This window comes from Triturus cristatus, chromosome 1_2 (assembly GCF_964204655.1).
Source record: "Triturus cristatus chromosome 1_2, aTriCri1.1, whole genome shotgun sequence".
Lineage (NCBI taxonomy): Eukaryota > Metazoa > Chordata > Amphibia > Caudata > Salamandridae > Triturus > Triturus cristatus.
Genome location: NC_140580.1, coordinates 318,052,444 through 318,066,720, shown reverse-complemented (window position 1 = coordinate 318,066,720; position 14,277 = coordinate 318,052,444). Strand labels below are relative to the sequence as shown.

Genomic DNA, 14,277 nt, shown 5'->3' with positions numbered 1-14,277 from the left:
CCCAAGTATCAGAGGTGACCTCCTCAGTCTACTATATTTTTTTAATTATTCGGAAAATACTGCCCTATATTCCCGATAGTTATAGGAAAAATGTGATCACGGCACTAGCCCTTTCAAAACTTGACTATTGCAATAGTCTTTACTTAGTGAGAAAAGCACTCAAGTCTGTTGCAACTGGTGCTAAATGCTGCTACCAGAATGATTCTTAAGCTACCCAAATATCATTCCATCTCACAGGAAGTTTGAAAACTACACTGGTTCCCAATTCGCAGCCGGGCTAAATTTAAAACCTTATGCCTTGCTCATAAAGAACTATATAACACAGGCCTGGAGTTTCTTAGGAAGGTTTTTAAATGGTATGTCCCCAGTAGAGATCTTCGCTGCGCAAACTAATACCCTAACTGTTCCTAAATTAAAAAAAGCTAATTGGGGTGGTGGAGCATCATCTATGGCACACCTAAGCTATGGAACAGCCTGCCGCCACACATTAGAGCAATTCGTTCCTTGTTGGCAATCAGGAAGGAGATTAAAACCTGGCTGTTCAATAGTTAAAATGTGCTCGTCTAGCATGCCTTTTGCTCAGATAGTGCCAAGACACCCTTGGGTATACAAGCGCTTTGAAAAACTCCCTAACATAACATTGGAATAGTCTTGTTTATAAGCTATGATAAATTCAACATGCACCGGCAAAGTCAATAAGCTCTGTACCTGCAGGCGAGAGCTTTCGGTTTAGCAAATGCTTGTTCCTTATTATTCTAACAGAAATACCATTCTGTGAACCATATATGTTAAATGTGAAACTACTGTTCTCTGCAATACCAACATATGTTATTCTTCTGCTTCAGAGCAGAATTTATCTACCACATTCACGGTTTCAACAATGAACTTCAAAGTCTACTTAAACAGTCACTCTCCACCAACTTACTTTTTACTAAGCTCTCCTCAGCTTAGCTCTAGGAATCCTCAATGGGAATTGCAACACTTTAAAAATGCCACTAACTCAAATCAAATGGTGAGTGCAATCCTCTTCTATTACCAATGCATTTAAGAGTTTTGACAGGAAGGGTAATATGCTTTGCAATGGGCCAGCGTTGTGTGGGACATGGCCTTCAACTAACATTTGGCCTTTCTGCTAAGCACCTCATCTGGCTGCATGTCATCCTACGTCCTTTGCGTGCCTGTAATGGAAATAAGATGAATGAAGCAAAGTTTGACCCACCAGACGTCCTTTTAAGCCAAATGAAGGGCCTGAATAGGAACACATCACCAATCTACTAAGTTTAAATCCATACTTCTCTTCTAAGCTATGCTTATCCTCCATTAGACATAAAAATTGTCTTTGTGTTAGGGTGGATTTAGTGGTGAAGACTGAACAGTGGGGGTGAGGTGGGTATTATGTTTTTGGGTGTTGGTGTAGAGAAAGTGACCTCCGAGGGGGCACAGGGCTCCAAGGAAATGTAATGACTTTACATGGGGACCTGTATAAGTCAATATGGAGTGGAAGTGTATGTATGTTTGCTGGAGTGCTGTGAAATGGTCGAATGTGGGTAATGAATGCTGAATGTAGTAGAATGTGTGTTGTGTGGGGATGGAATGCATGAGGGTTAAAGGTTGTTTGAAAGAGTGCCATCTGGGAAGTCTGGCACCTAGCTCTTAGTCTTATGTTGCTATTCTGGTAACCTACTTGTAAATAAACTGTTCAAATTTCCAAACTGAGGACAGGATATTTCTTTGCCAATCCCACAACAACAACACTGTCACCTGCGTGTCCTTTTTTGCTATTATTCAGTGTTTTCTCAGATGTAAAGTCTGACATTGCTATGCTCCTATATCATATTATCACAACTGTGAGAAATTGCGTTGTTGGGTGATGAGGGTAAAACCCTACTCAAGCAGGTGCCACAATCCTTATCAGGGTGTACCATAAAATGTAACTACATTAACTTGTGCTTAGCCATCTGGTAGCTTGACTCGAAAGCTGTAAGTTTTAACTCAGAGGCAATGTGTAAAGTATTTATGCTGCACTTAAACAGTAAAACATCGAAAACAGTACAAGAAAAATCTCACACCACTTTAGAAAAAATAGACTAAAATGTAATAAATTACCTGACATCAAAAACACAAACATTCAATCAGTAGAACCATAGTATACAATTAAATTAAAATTGGGTTAGTATAGTGCCTAAAAGCACAAAGTACCACTTGCAGTTATCTGGTCCTGCGTGACCGGGTGAAAGTCACAAGTTCAGGCTGAGCATGATGGATCATGGGCCTAATATAGGGAGCAGGTTAGTCCGTCTGAAAAAGCTGGCTTCTAAAGTCCAGCAAGTTCTGTTTGCAGTGTGGGAGGCCGTGAGGAGCAGGAAGAGTATCACGGATGCTCGCCGCTGTAATACGAAGATCCTGTCTGGCGTCGCAGATAGTCGTTGCTGGAGATTTGTGTTGGTGGTCACCACAGTCGGTCAAAGCTGTAGCACGAAGTGCAGTTCTCGTGTTGCTAGTAATCGCTGGGGATCACTGTAGCATGAAGGTTTGGGTTCACTGGACGCTCTGCATTGGCAGTCTGCGAGGACAGGAAGATCTTAGAGCAAATGGGATTGTTCCTGGTCTCAAAGAGCCCAAACTACAGGATTTCTCCTTTTTGAGTCAAAGGAGTGCACTCTGGACATGGGAAGGAACGTACCCCTTGGGGCCAGGGACACACACTTGCAGGACCAGGAAGCTGGTCAAGACTTTGGAGCTTGTTATGCCCCTTTAACTCAAAACAGTAGATCAGTCAGCTGAACCTCAGAGTCACTCAGCCTGGGATAACGGGAATAGGTCCAGTCTTCTTTTTCAACAATCATGATAGACCTCAAGCAGCAGGGCATTGAGGGTACCCTTTTTATACCTGGTGCCCACTTTTAAGTAGGAAAATCTTCCAGGGTTTTTCCCCCTAAGGAGGTGTATCGAAGTTCTTGCCTCCCTGCCTTGGTCCCAGGTCTGTCTGGGGTCACAATAGGCTAGTTTGAAATCCTTTCTGTGCGTGCTGATGCAGGTCTAAATAGCAATGTAACCTCTGGTAGACCATGTATTGCTCAGTGTTAACATTCATCCAAAACAAACGTATCACTCAATCCAAGGAGAACACAAAGGGAGGAATATCGCCTCTGCTCAAAAACGAGTGTGCCAACACGCACGTATGGTAATAGAATTTGTACATATCACTTTATTAAAATCATTAAAAACAATTTTTCATATTAAAAAACGAAGTGTCACAGGAAATCTAATCACATATTTTTCATATCTATACACAATAATACCAATGACTTGCAACAATATAAATGAAACAAGACCAAATGCAAATAGAGAGATAAAACAGTTGGAAAATAAAGAAAACAAGAGAGTATTTAAAAGACAATACACTTTGTCATTACTAAACCATAACCGTGTTTGAATCACGTTGAGATAGGAACTTGATATATTGGAAGTTATTAAATATCCTTTGTACCAACCCACAGCACGGATTAGGTATCAATGCGTTGACGCTTTGGATGGTATTATCCTTATTGAACCATCTTTATCAAGACTGAATTTAACTCCAAAGAAGCATATATGAGATCAATCAATATGATACACCTTCCAGACTGTATAGTGCTGCTTGTAAGAGGACAAGAACGGATGTTTGTTTCTTTTTGGGATACCTTGACTTGCAGTTCCGTATTAGTCTCAAAAGAAACTATTAAGGATGATCAGTCTTCCAAATTTTATTCTGCAATTTACAGGTGTGTATCCACTGGTGTTTCCTTTGAGATGTCCTAAGTAGTAAAATCATAATGATCTCCAAGATAGTTTGTACAGATGATCAATCCAGATCTATGGACATGTAGTTCATTCTATATATTCAGGTAAGTATGGTTCCTAAAAAACTTATACCAAGTAGACTTTAAAAAACTGGTCACAAATCTTGCCCTTCATCAAAATCGGGTCGCATTGCCTGGAAACTGGTGTTGTCCGGTGTCCGGTCTGTGTTTGTTCAAGAATGGAAAACTGATGCAGGCCCACTGAAGTGAAAGTGTGGTAGGTGACAGCTTGGCCCCTCATCCTGCCAACGTCTAGTCCAAGTTTGTGATACTGTCTGGGAGGAATACACAAAGGCCAACTAGACCTAGTCATGTGATCCTGAACAGGCTGCAAGCACAAAATGGTTAGACAATAAAATGCCACCTTTCTAAAAGTACATCAAGTATAATGGGGTGACCCAGTGTCCCTCAGAACCTGGGCGTCTATAATATGTACTACAATTGGTTCTGTCGGGTAAGTAATTGCTTTACAGTTCCATCCAAACATGTACAGAAAGAAAGGGAAACACACCTGATTGAATCAATTAAATTCAATATATTGTCATCTTATTCTCTTTTTTGTTTTTATAGTTTTTGTCACTTCTAGATCACCTAATCACTCACAAGTCACCCCTTCACCGTTTTCAATTATCTGTGTTAACTTGTGACAGCCATATTATGTTGTGACAAAAATTATAAAAACAAAAAAAGAGAATAAGATGACAATATATGGTATTTGATTTATTCAATCCAGGTGTGTTTTACTTTCTTTCTGTACATGTATTGTTGGAACTGTGAAGCAATTACTCACCAGACTTTTTAAATACAAGGCACCCTGCCTGCCCTAAGGACTATTTAGGGCCTGCCCTAGAGGTGACTTATATGTATTACAAAGGAAGGTTCAGGTCTTTAAAAGGTTTATTTCGCCAGGCCGACATGGCAGTTTAAACCTTCATACATAGGCTGCAATTGCCTGCCTGAAACATTATTTAAAGTGCTACTTAAGTGGGTGACACAATAGGTGCTGCTGGCCCAGTAGTAGCATTTACTTTACAGGTGCTGGGTAAATGTAATACCTTTACTAGTGACCTACAATTAAGTTAAATGTGTTATTTGGGGTGTAATTCAATTTTACCATGTTTAAAGGAGAAGGCACAAGCACTTTAGCACTGGTTAGCAGTGGTAAAGTGTGCAGAATCCTGAGGACAACTAAAACGAATTCAGCAAAACAGGAGAAGTGAAGGCAAAGTGTTTGGGGGAAGATCATTCCTACTAAGAATGTCAGGTCTAATAATATCCATGCAATATCATTTTGTGTCTAATCTTCTGCTTCGTATTCTCTTAATTGAGGGAGAAGTGTCTGCCATTCTCTCCTGTTTAGCTTTTTTCTATCCCCTTCCTTCTGTTTTTCCACGCAATACTGTCCTGTTCTTCTTTACTGTAGTCACAGTTGGTTCCTAACATGTTTGTGCTTTGAGGGTTAGAATGCTGGATGATATATGGGCCAACTGTGGTGTCAGTCTTAATCTGGATGGCCAAAGTTGTATGAACTACGCTGTAAAATATTGACTTTCAACTGTTTTAAATGGTGATACTATAGCATTTTACCTACAGGTACTCTGGTATTCTGCATTTTAGTGGTAGCCACTGTTTAATAGAGTGGGATAAATGCTGGGTAAACATCATTTAGCAGCAACACTCCTAAAATACTTCTAAGTGAAAATTACTGACAGACATAAGAGAGTCTTAACACTAACCTGGTAATACAAGAATCCATCAAGTAGATTTGATGAATAAGCAAAATCAGTTGGTCCTAAAACAAAGAGTTCAATCTCGACGGCACAGTTCTGACAGCTGCTGGCACCGAGAGCAATCTGAGCCTCAGATGGGTAACAAGATTCAGTTGAAACAAGACTAAATAGTAACAGTAAAGAAAATCAGTCCAGCTTTTTGGTCAGGCACAAAATTAAATACCACTTCCCATCTCTGCTACAAGTACACATCCATACACATACACCACTTCCTGAGATAATTTCTAAAACAAACTAGTCATGTTGGCCTTCCCCACGCGTTAAGGCTCGATAAGCAAACTTGAAGCATCCTGCGAATTTATCTAGGTCACTGAATACATGTCAGTAAAACTACCAAAACACACACGCTCTGTTGATAAAATCTTCCCTCTGTGACATCCCGTACTTCTCCATGCATTGTGAGATAAGGCGACATGTTGCCAAGTAACAGACACATTACCTACCATCTGGTCTGTGGACTGGAGGTTCAGAAATAAGCGACTGTAAAAAACATAAGATGTATTTTTGTTTGTCTTTCTTCACAAAAGCAGCGGCAGTAAGGGTAAGACATCCCGGTATACAAGGAAAGCATTTTTAAATGATATATTAATGGCAGCTAGCAATGGCAATGCCTTGATCTGCCAAAGATTTCTGGAAGGCACGACTTTTATCCAGTCTTCCGCTGAGTCATGCTTATTTTACGGACTTGTCCATTCCTGTTAAGGTTCCGTCAAAAAAGTCAAACTGTTAACATTAAGCTAGAAAGGAAAGGACTCTGGTGAAATAGAACGAAGTCGATCATTGCAACGTGACAGTAACGGTGTTAGGTAAAAATCGTAACCTGTTTGGCCTGAGAAAAAACTGGCATACGAAAACAAGATGATACTTCCAAATGCTACCGATTGGCTCGAAATGGTCAGTAGAGAGGCAGAACTGCTGGTCATATTGTACAGGCTGTCACAAAACGGAGACATTTTCCTAAAACAGTCACCATTATGTTCGATCCGTGTTTTTTGTCACAGTGACACTTTGCCACAAAGACTGTCCTAAAAATAATTCTGTACGTTGAAGACGACGACTGCTTTAGATCATCGACCAACAACAATTATATCAAGTGAACACGAATATTGAAAGTGATTATATTGGTATATGGGCACACATACATTATCAAAATCCTGCAAGACTAATTTTGGCTTATGTACGTGCCAGTGTCCTTTCTTGAAGCCACTGCAGAGATTACTAATTACGTTATACCCAAACGAGGAAGCAGGCGCTGAGCTGTAATGAACAAAGGTTCCGAACTCCTTTCCAAAGCTTATCAGTGGTCAAATTAGCAGATTGTATTGCATGATGAATCACATTTTCATTCCCTTCAGTTAAGTCAGAGATGTCACACACCTCGGATTCGGTGAGCAGGCGAAAGAATAGCAACCAAAGAACGAGTTGAGAGGACAAGGGTGATGAATAATGGATGATGTGGGAATCGGAAACCAGCTGCAGCTAAGAGAGGACTGCATTATAAAATGATGCGTCGCACTTACTTTCTGCACATTTCAGGAGCATGGAAAGCGCTAGAAGGTGAACCTGAACAGTACCTCTATTTTACCAACTCCTGCCATAGGAGAAATACAAGGCACATTTATTGGGTGTCATGTGCAGTAAGGTGTGTGTGTCTAACAGAAAAATCGTGACAGATACCTGAGCTAAACTGTCATTACCTCCTCGTCAGACCTCCCAGTCACAGTCATTTACTCATGAGCTACGCTTGATTACTTCCACAGAAAAAAAACCCAGACTTTTCAAGCAAAACTCCCATAGCCCATCCGTACCATCAAGGCCACTCCCACATAGGTGGTGCATAACCCATGACCCACTGCAGCACATCCTGTACCACCAAGTACAAGAAGCCGAACAGGGAGGGAGGGATGGGAACCAGGACTGTGACGGGAAGGCCTACGACTCCGAGTAATGAATATTACCAGTAAGTAACCGGTCATTCTGCAAAATGGAGATTCCAAGACAGGCCACTGACTCCCAAATGTCTTGGAGATTTGGAATATTAAGCAAGCCTGACATACTGCTGTCTCTGCACAACTCACCGTTCCTTTGAAGTCCTAGGCCCATCACAAAACCTCACCCTGTCCTTATACAGCCTTGCACACCCCTGTAGCTTTAATGTTAATGACAACATCTGAGCAGACTCAACTGTACATGTCATATGCATAAGAGCACACAAAGCACGCAGTGCTACAGAAGACATTTGCTTCAGAGTCAAGAATAATGGGGAGCTATGTTCCATGAAGCTATTCATGAAGCAAGAAAGAAACTAAACTATGTGAGGTCTAAATAAAGAATAGCCTTTGGGATGATCAGAAACATAGTGATCCATATGAGGTTGGCTGGGAATCACAAACATAAAGGAAGGTGGGCATAAACCTCCGCATTTAAATACAACAGGGCCCTCAAAGCTGGCTAGTTGTACGCAAGACTGCATGGGGGAGTCATTGGGGCATCAACCCCTGTAACCAGTGTATAATTCATAAGAGATCAGTTTAAGATTGGGATGCCAAAAGTCAGCAGGACAGAATATAGGGACAATCCTACACCTGAGGATCTTCTGGACGCTAGAATGCCAGGAAAACAGGCGTTAACCAAGAAGAGTGCATATTGATGGTACTACCAGCACAGACTCAGTTGACTGGCAATGAAACACCAGCCGGTGTGGTATTTGTGTATTTTACCTTTACTCATTATGGTTCTTATGTTTTATTGTTCACTGCTTGCACAGTGATTATGTTTGAAATGCTTTTGTGTTCTAAGCTGGGTGGAACCCATGGTCTCGAGTCCTCATCTGGTTCTAGAGCGTATGGGTTTTCAGTTGCCTGCCGCTCTGATCTGAATGGAAGCTCGTCGTCGTTGGTCCATGAAATAAACCTCATAAACTTCTACTCGCTTCGAGTGTCGGTGTTTCTCTTTCACAAGCATCTTGATTTGTCAGACACCTTACCACATTCTTTGATGATATTTTGAGTGATGAAGCCCATCATAGAGTTGGAGGATTCTCCAAAGTAAGCGGAGGAGTTTACATATGAATGGTGACAAACTAAAGCGGGAATGGCACAAATGGATTATCAATTTATTTGTAAGTGCTGACAGAAAAGTGAGACAGGGCTCTCGAGTTATACAGCTACAAGTGACATAGTTCTTGCACTCAGTTGCAACAATGTCATAGTATGCTGATTACTGAAAGACAATGTTTATAGCAGTTTATGAAACCAAGGGGGATATACAGAGGCCAAAATCAGCAAACAAATCTGCCTGTAATTGCATATGTTAATGTTGTGCATAATGCATTATTAAGCACAAATATGTTTATTTCACATTGTACTGGTGTGCTATGAGCATGTCCTTCCTCCCTGAGCAGTGAAAAGGATATGATATTAAACAGTTTACCGGTGTGCCATAACCTTCCTAATTTAATAGTGAAATAAATGTAATATTAAGTTATCTACTACTCTACCGCCGTCTCCATTCACCAAGCACAACAGATGTTGTCAATAACTTCTGCTGTGTCATAACCCTCCAATTACTTAACACAGGCGCTGGCAAACAGCTCTGCTGGCTCCAGGGGGGGGGGGGGGGGGGAGAGTGGCCGAGCTGGTTTCTAGGGCCGGTTTTGGCTGATTTGGTTACAGGGGGCGATATTACGGGCCCCCGGTTACAAATACAGCCCCTGGGGCCCAAAACCGGCCCCCAACCTGGCGGCCCACTGGGGTAATGCCTGGTGGCCGCTACGGCCAGTCCGGCCCTGTTGCACACCTCACGGAACAAGGGAGAATGGCCGAGCTGGTTGCTAGAGCCGGTTTTGGCTGATTTGGTTACAGGGGGCGATATCACAGGCTCCCGGTTACAAATACAGCCCCTGGGGCCCAAAACCGGCCCCCAGCCTGGCGGCCCACTGGGGAAATACCTGGTGGCCGCTACGGCCAGTCCAGACCTGATGCACACCTCACGGAACAAGGGAGAATGGCTGAGCTGGTTGCTAGGGACGGTTTTGGCTGATTTGGTTACAGGGGGCGAAATTGCGGGCCCCTGGTTACAAATACTGCCCCTGGGGCCCAAACCCGGCCCCCAACCTGGTGGCCCATTGGGGAAACGCCTGGTGCCCGCTACGGCCAGTCCGACACCGATGCACACCTCACGGAACAATGAACTAAACAGCACATAATGGTCCTATATAAGCATCCACTGGTTGCAGTGACAGGGTGAAAAACAATGAAGCCAAAAGGTAAAATGGTTTATAAATGTAAGCGAAGTGAGACACGATTACTGAACACATGCACCTTAGCCAATCTGTATTTTATATCACAAGCACAATTAAATAATTTTTCACTGGATACCTGAACAACAAAAGTAAAAATCCATAATTCAAAAGTAGGAGAGCATTGTCTAAAATTGTAAGTTTAATTATAGGTTCAAATCCACTCTGCATTGCAATAATCACACACACACACAGGGAAATAATGAGACAGTGCACATCTTTGTTTCTGTAGAATACAGATATATACGTGAAAACATATACCACTGTGCGCTCTGATCACTGAACAGACTGTACACTTACATAACCGTGATTTAATGCTCCTTACTGATGCAGATGTTGTACATACCAGATCCCACTATTAATAAATGGTAGTGGATCACATTTACCATAATTCATTATTAGATTAATGCCATGAGATCCAGTTCAGTCCTTCACAGTAAAAATATGTCAAATACAGGTATAAGGGACAGTTGCACAACCATTTCATTTTGTGAATCTCTAATTGAAATTGTTTGCAACGTGCAATTAGAGAACCGCAAAATGAAATGTACTGTGTCTCAAACCCATTAGCGATTGCCAATGGGGACGTAATTTACCTGCCTCATCAATATTCATGAGGCAGGTTGCAATTTACGACCAATTCAGAATGGGCAATAATAACAATGGATGGTGGTCTGCTGGGGACAGCAGACCACCATGTATGTTTGCTTTTAAATAAAAACAACTTTTTTTTAATGCAGCCTGTATGTGTTTCAAAGAGAAAAATGAAACATACGTTTCATTTTTTTTAAGGTAGGCAGTGGTCTGTGGGACCATTGCCTGCTCTTAAAAAAACGTTTTTGCTATCATTCACAAAGTGGAATAAGTCCTTTGGATACCATTCCCCATTTGCGACAGTTTTTGCGATTTTTTTGTGATCTCATTTGGGTGGCAAAACAATCCTGGATCACCCAGTGGACTCTGCATTAGGAAGGTACGCCCTTGGCACGCCCCTTCCTAATAGCAACTCGCAAACACTATTTTGCAGTCGGTAATACCAACTAGCAAAATAGGATTTGCACATAGAAAAATCATTATATCAGTCCCTATGGTTCTCTGCCACTTTTGTGGGATATGAGATAAGCGTGTTCGAGGAATAGAATGTGTGGTGCGTATGTGTATGAGAGTGCTACGACACAGTAGGCCTATATGTTATGTCGAAAAACATAAGACACAAACAAATGCGAAAGATTTCACGTACCTTAGAAAATGACTCTTCCAAATCCGGGAGATATGAATAAAATACAGTTTTAGTTTCCCCCCAGAGGAGACTATGTCCTTATGCTCTTCACCCGTGCTTCGTGTTGGTTTAGCTTGAAGCAGTGATGGTGAGACTTGTCCGTTGCTACAGTGATAGGGGGTGAGAGGTAGGACACGATGGACGTCGTTGGCCGCAGCGCTGCAGTTATATGCACTGCTGGTGAAGGCTGAGGATGGCTGGGCGCGTCTGGGGATGCTCCTGCCCTGTGTTGCACGCTCAGCGGTGACGAGCGCCCGCGCCCTCCTATTGGCTGTTGGGAATTTGGTGCCACTCGTGGCCGTCCACCTATTGGCTCAGAGCAATCTGCTGTTGGACGGGGAAGAACTCGCCTGCCTCCAGTGTTAAGCGACGGCGTGTCCTCATCCCTGAATAACATTTCACAACGACTGTGCCGGCTGTTTTTTTATTTCCTCCATGTAAAAGTCATTCGAGAGGCAATAACCTACAGTTACCTCTTTAAAAATGTAGGTCATGACTCACGCATGTACGGTCCCCGCATTCGAAGACACGCAGTTGTAAATATAATCTCACCGAATAATAACTGCTCTGTAATTATGACCACGTGTAAAATCACCACAGTGCAAGTCAGAAACTAAATACCTTTCTTTCCACTCGCCGCGTGAAAGACTGTGGGATGTCGCATCACCGAGGTGAAGTATCAGAAGGTAACTGCGTCATTGGGGGTGGGTGGGGGGGATGAAGCGGGGTGGGGGTTGGTACGCTCACGAGCAGGCGCCATGATTTCTCGCAATGTGAAGCGACTCCTTTACCGATTTCTTTTTATTATGTACAACAATTCTAATGAGTTTATTTTAAAGAAGAGCTCGCTTCCATCAACCACCCCTCTTCCGTGCAAAGCAACCGCCTTCCTTCAGATCCCAAGTACCCCATTTTTTAAATTATTATTTTCAGATACCTCGTTACTGGACTTAAATGAAAATATATGTATCTGCTAGCACCGTTTTACCGGTTGATGCATATTGTTTCATCAGTTATGACTGGCCATTCAATGGGAAATGCAGTATCGAGGGGATACTGTGAATGATCTCTAATATTTTTCTGTTTGTTTTATGTTTTCAGTATGCACTATGCAGCACACATCATTCTGGCATTCGTTTCTTTTTCAGGTTGTGCATCTGAGCTGGCTGTCCAATAACATATTAGTCAGGTGATCACCCCACTTGTAGCGCTCAATGGCATTTTGAATAGCCACACGGTGTTCCGATGTTTGGTGACATGTTTAATTTATGTCAACCGCCGAAACAATCTTCAACAGTGTTGGCTCCGCTCAAGAGAAGTCAGAATCCCTAATACATGTAATCGTTCACTGAGTTTATACAGGTCCCTTGTCACATATTATTAAGCTTTTGCTTTTGAAAACGTATAAATGTAGTGAACGGAGACTTGCTCGTTTTTATGTGATCTCGTAACCTTTTCTTTTACCACTCTATTTAGCATAATACAGGTGTACTGTTGCAAACACGCATCACGAGTGCATTACATAACTCTGTTATTCTGAGTCCACCATTCCTCGTTTTAATTATAATAATGTGAACGTGAGTCTGCCTTCACGGACAAGCAACCCCCTAACCAATCCCCTGTTATGAAAGAAAACTGACGCCGCCCTGTGAAGTATGTCTAGATCACCTCCTTATAAGACATACCGTAATGAAGTGAAACCCTGCCCTCAACAATTGGTCAGACACTGCCTTAACCGGAGGGGAAGATGGAAGTATGATTGGAAGGGGTAAATAATGGATTCAGAGTAATGGAATTATGTAATATAATTTCCTGAGACCAGTGGGATTGATATCATTTAACACTGTCTCAAGTTTATAATAATCTTTCATTAATAAAAAATAACTTGTCATTGAGCCCAGGTTATCAGTCGCTAACCACACAGACTGATTAGTTTCATAATACCTACTGACCAGGTCTTTGCGGGATATAGTTCTGGAAGCCTCTTCTGGTTTTGTCCACAAGGGGGAGTAGCCCAGCCTGTCAAACTCTTCCTTTATATATTTTAGCCAAGGGAGTTTTTGAATGATGGGATATTTTAATAGTTCCAAAAGTTCTTGTCTGTAAACAATAAGTTCAGGTGTTACCCATAAACGCCTCCAAAATGTTAGGGGCTTTAAACCCAATTCCTCCTTTATGGATCTTATTCCTAGATCCAACCTAAGAGGTAGAAGGGGAGTACTACTAGGAAGGGATAGTAAATGCCGAAAGAATTTATTTTCGATGGTCACAATATCTTGGGCGCAATTATGTCCCCACAACTCAGCGCCATAAGTTACTGCCCCTCTGGCCTGCATTTTATAAATCTCAAGTGGCGGACCAATAGGTTTTATGTGAGATTTATTCCATAGTTTAATGATCCCCCCGGTTTTTTGCATTAACTTTAGTTGGGATTTAGTCTGATGTTGAGTCCAAGTGAAATTCTCATTCACGGTGAGTCCCAAATACTCAAACATCTGAACTCTCTCCAAACTAACGCCGTCAATAGTCGGATTAGGACGCGATGATTTCGGGGGGTTAAAAATCATAAACTTTGTTTTAGCCGTGTTTATTTCCAACCCCCGGTCGTGACAAAAAGAGACAAAGCCGTCCAAAACTCGTTGGATACCCATTGGGGACTTAGCAAGTAGCAGGGTATCATCAGCGAACATAATCGCCGAAATCCCTGTACCAGCGAGCTTGGGAGCGTCTCTATTAAGGACCGCGTTCAAGTGGGAGATGACACCATTTACATAAAGACAAAACAAGGTTGGTGCCAGGACGCAACCCTGCCGAACCCCCCTGTTAACAGGGAAGCTAGATGACAGGTTACCTTCTCTCCCACACCTAACCTTGGCCAAATTGTCACTATGGAGTCGTATAATAATATCCAATAGGGAAGATGGAATTCCTAAGTCACGCAAAACAACCCATAGCTTCATGCGTGGGACCAGGTCAAAGGCTGCACGCAGATCTACAAAGACGGTATAAAGGGAGCCGCCCTCTACCGTGATCGTCTTCCAGTATAACATATTCAGTCTAAAAACC

General features: G+C 42.2%; 1 protein-coding gene across 1 annotated transcript in view; it reads right to left on the bottom strand.

Moving 5' to 3' along the window:
- Positions 1-11,863, bottom strand: part of SCD (stearoyl-CoA desaturase) — a 69,468-nt gene extending 57,605 nt beyond the window's left edge. The window contains exon 1 of the mRNA XM_085603880.1: positions 11,173-11,863. The gene's annotated coding sequence lies outside the window, so the exon portion shown is untranslated. The remainder of the gene's footprint in view (positions 1-11,172) is intronic.
- Positions 11,864-14,277: the final 2,414 nt, after the last annotated feature.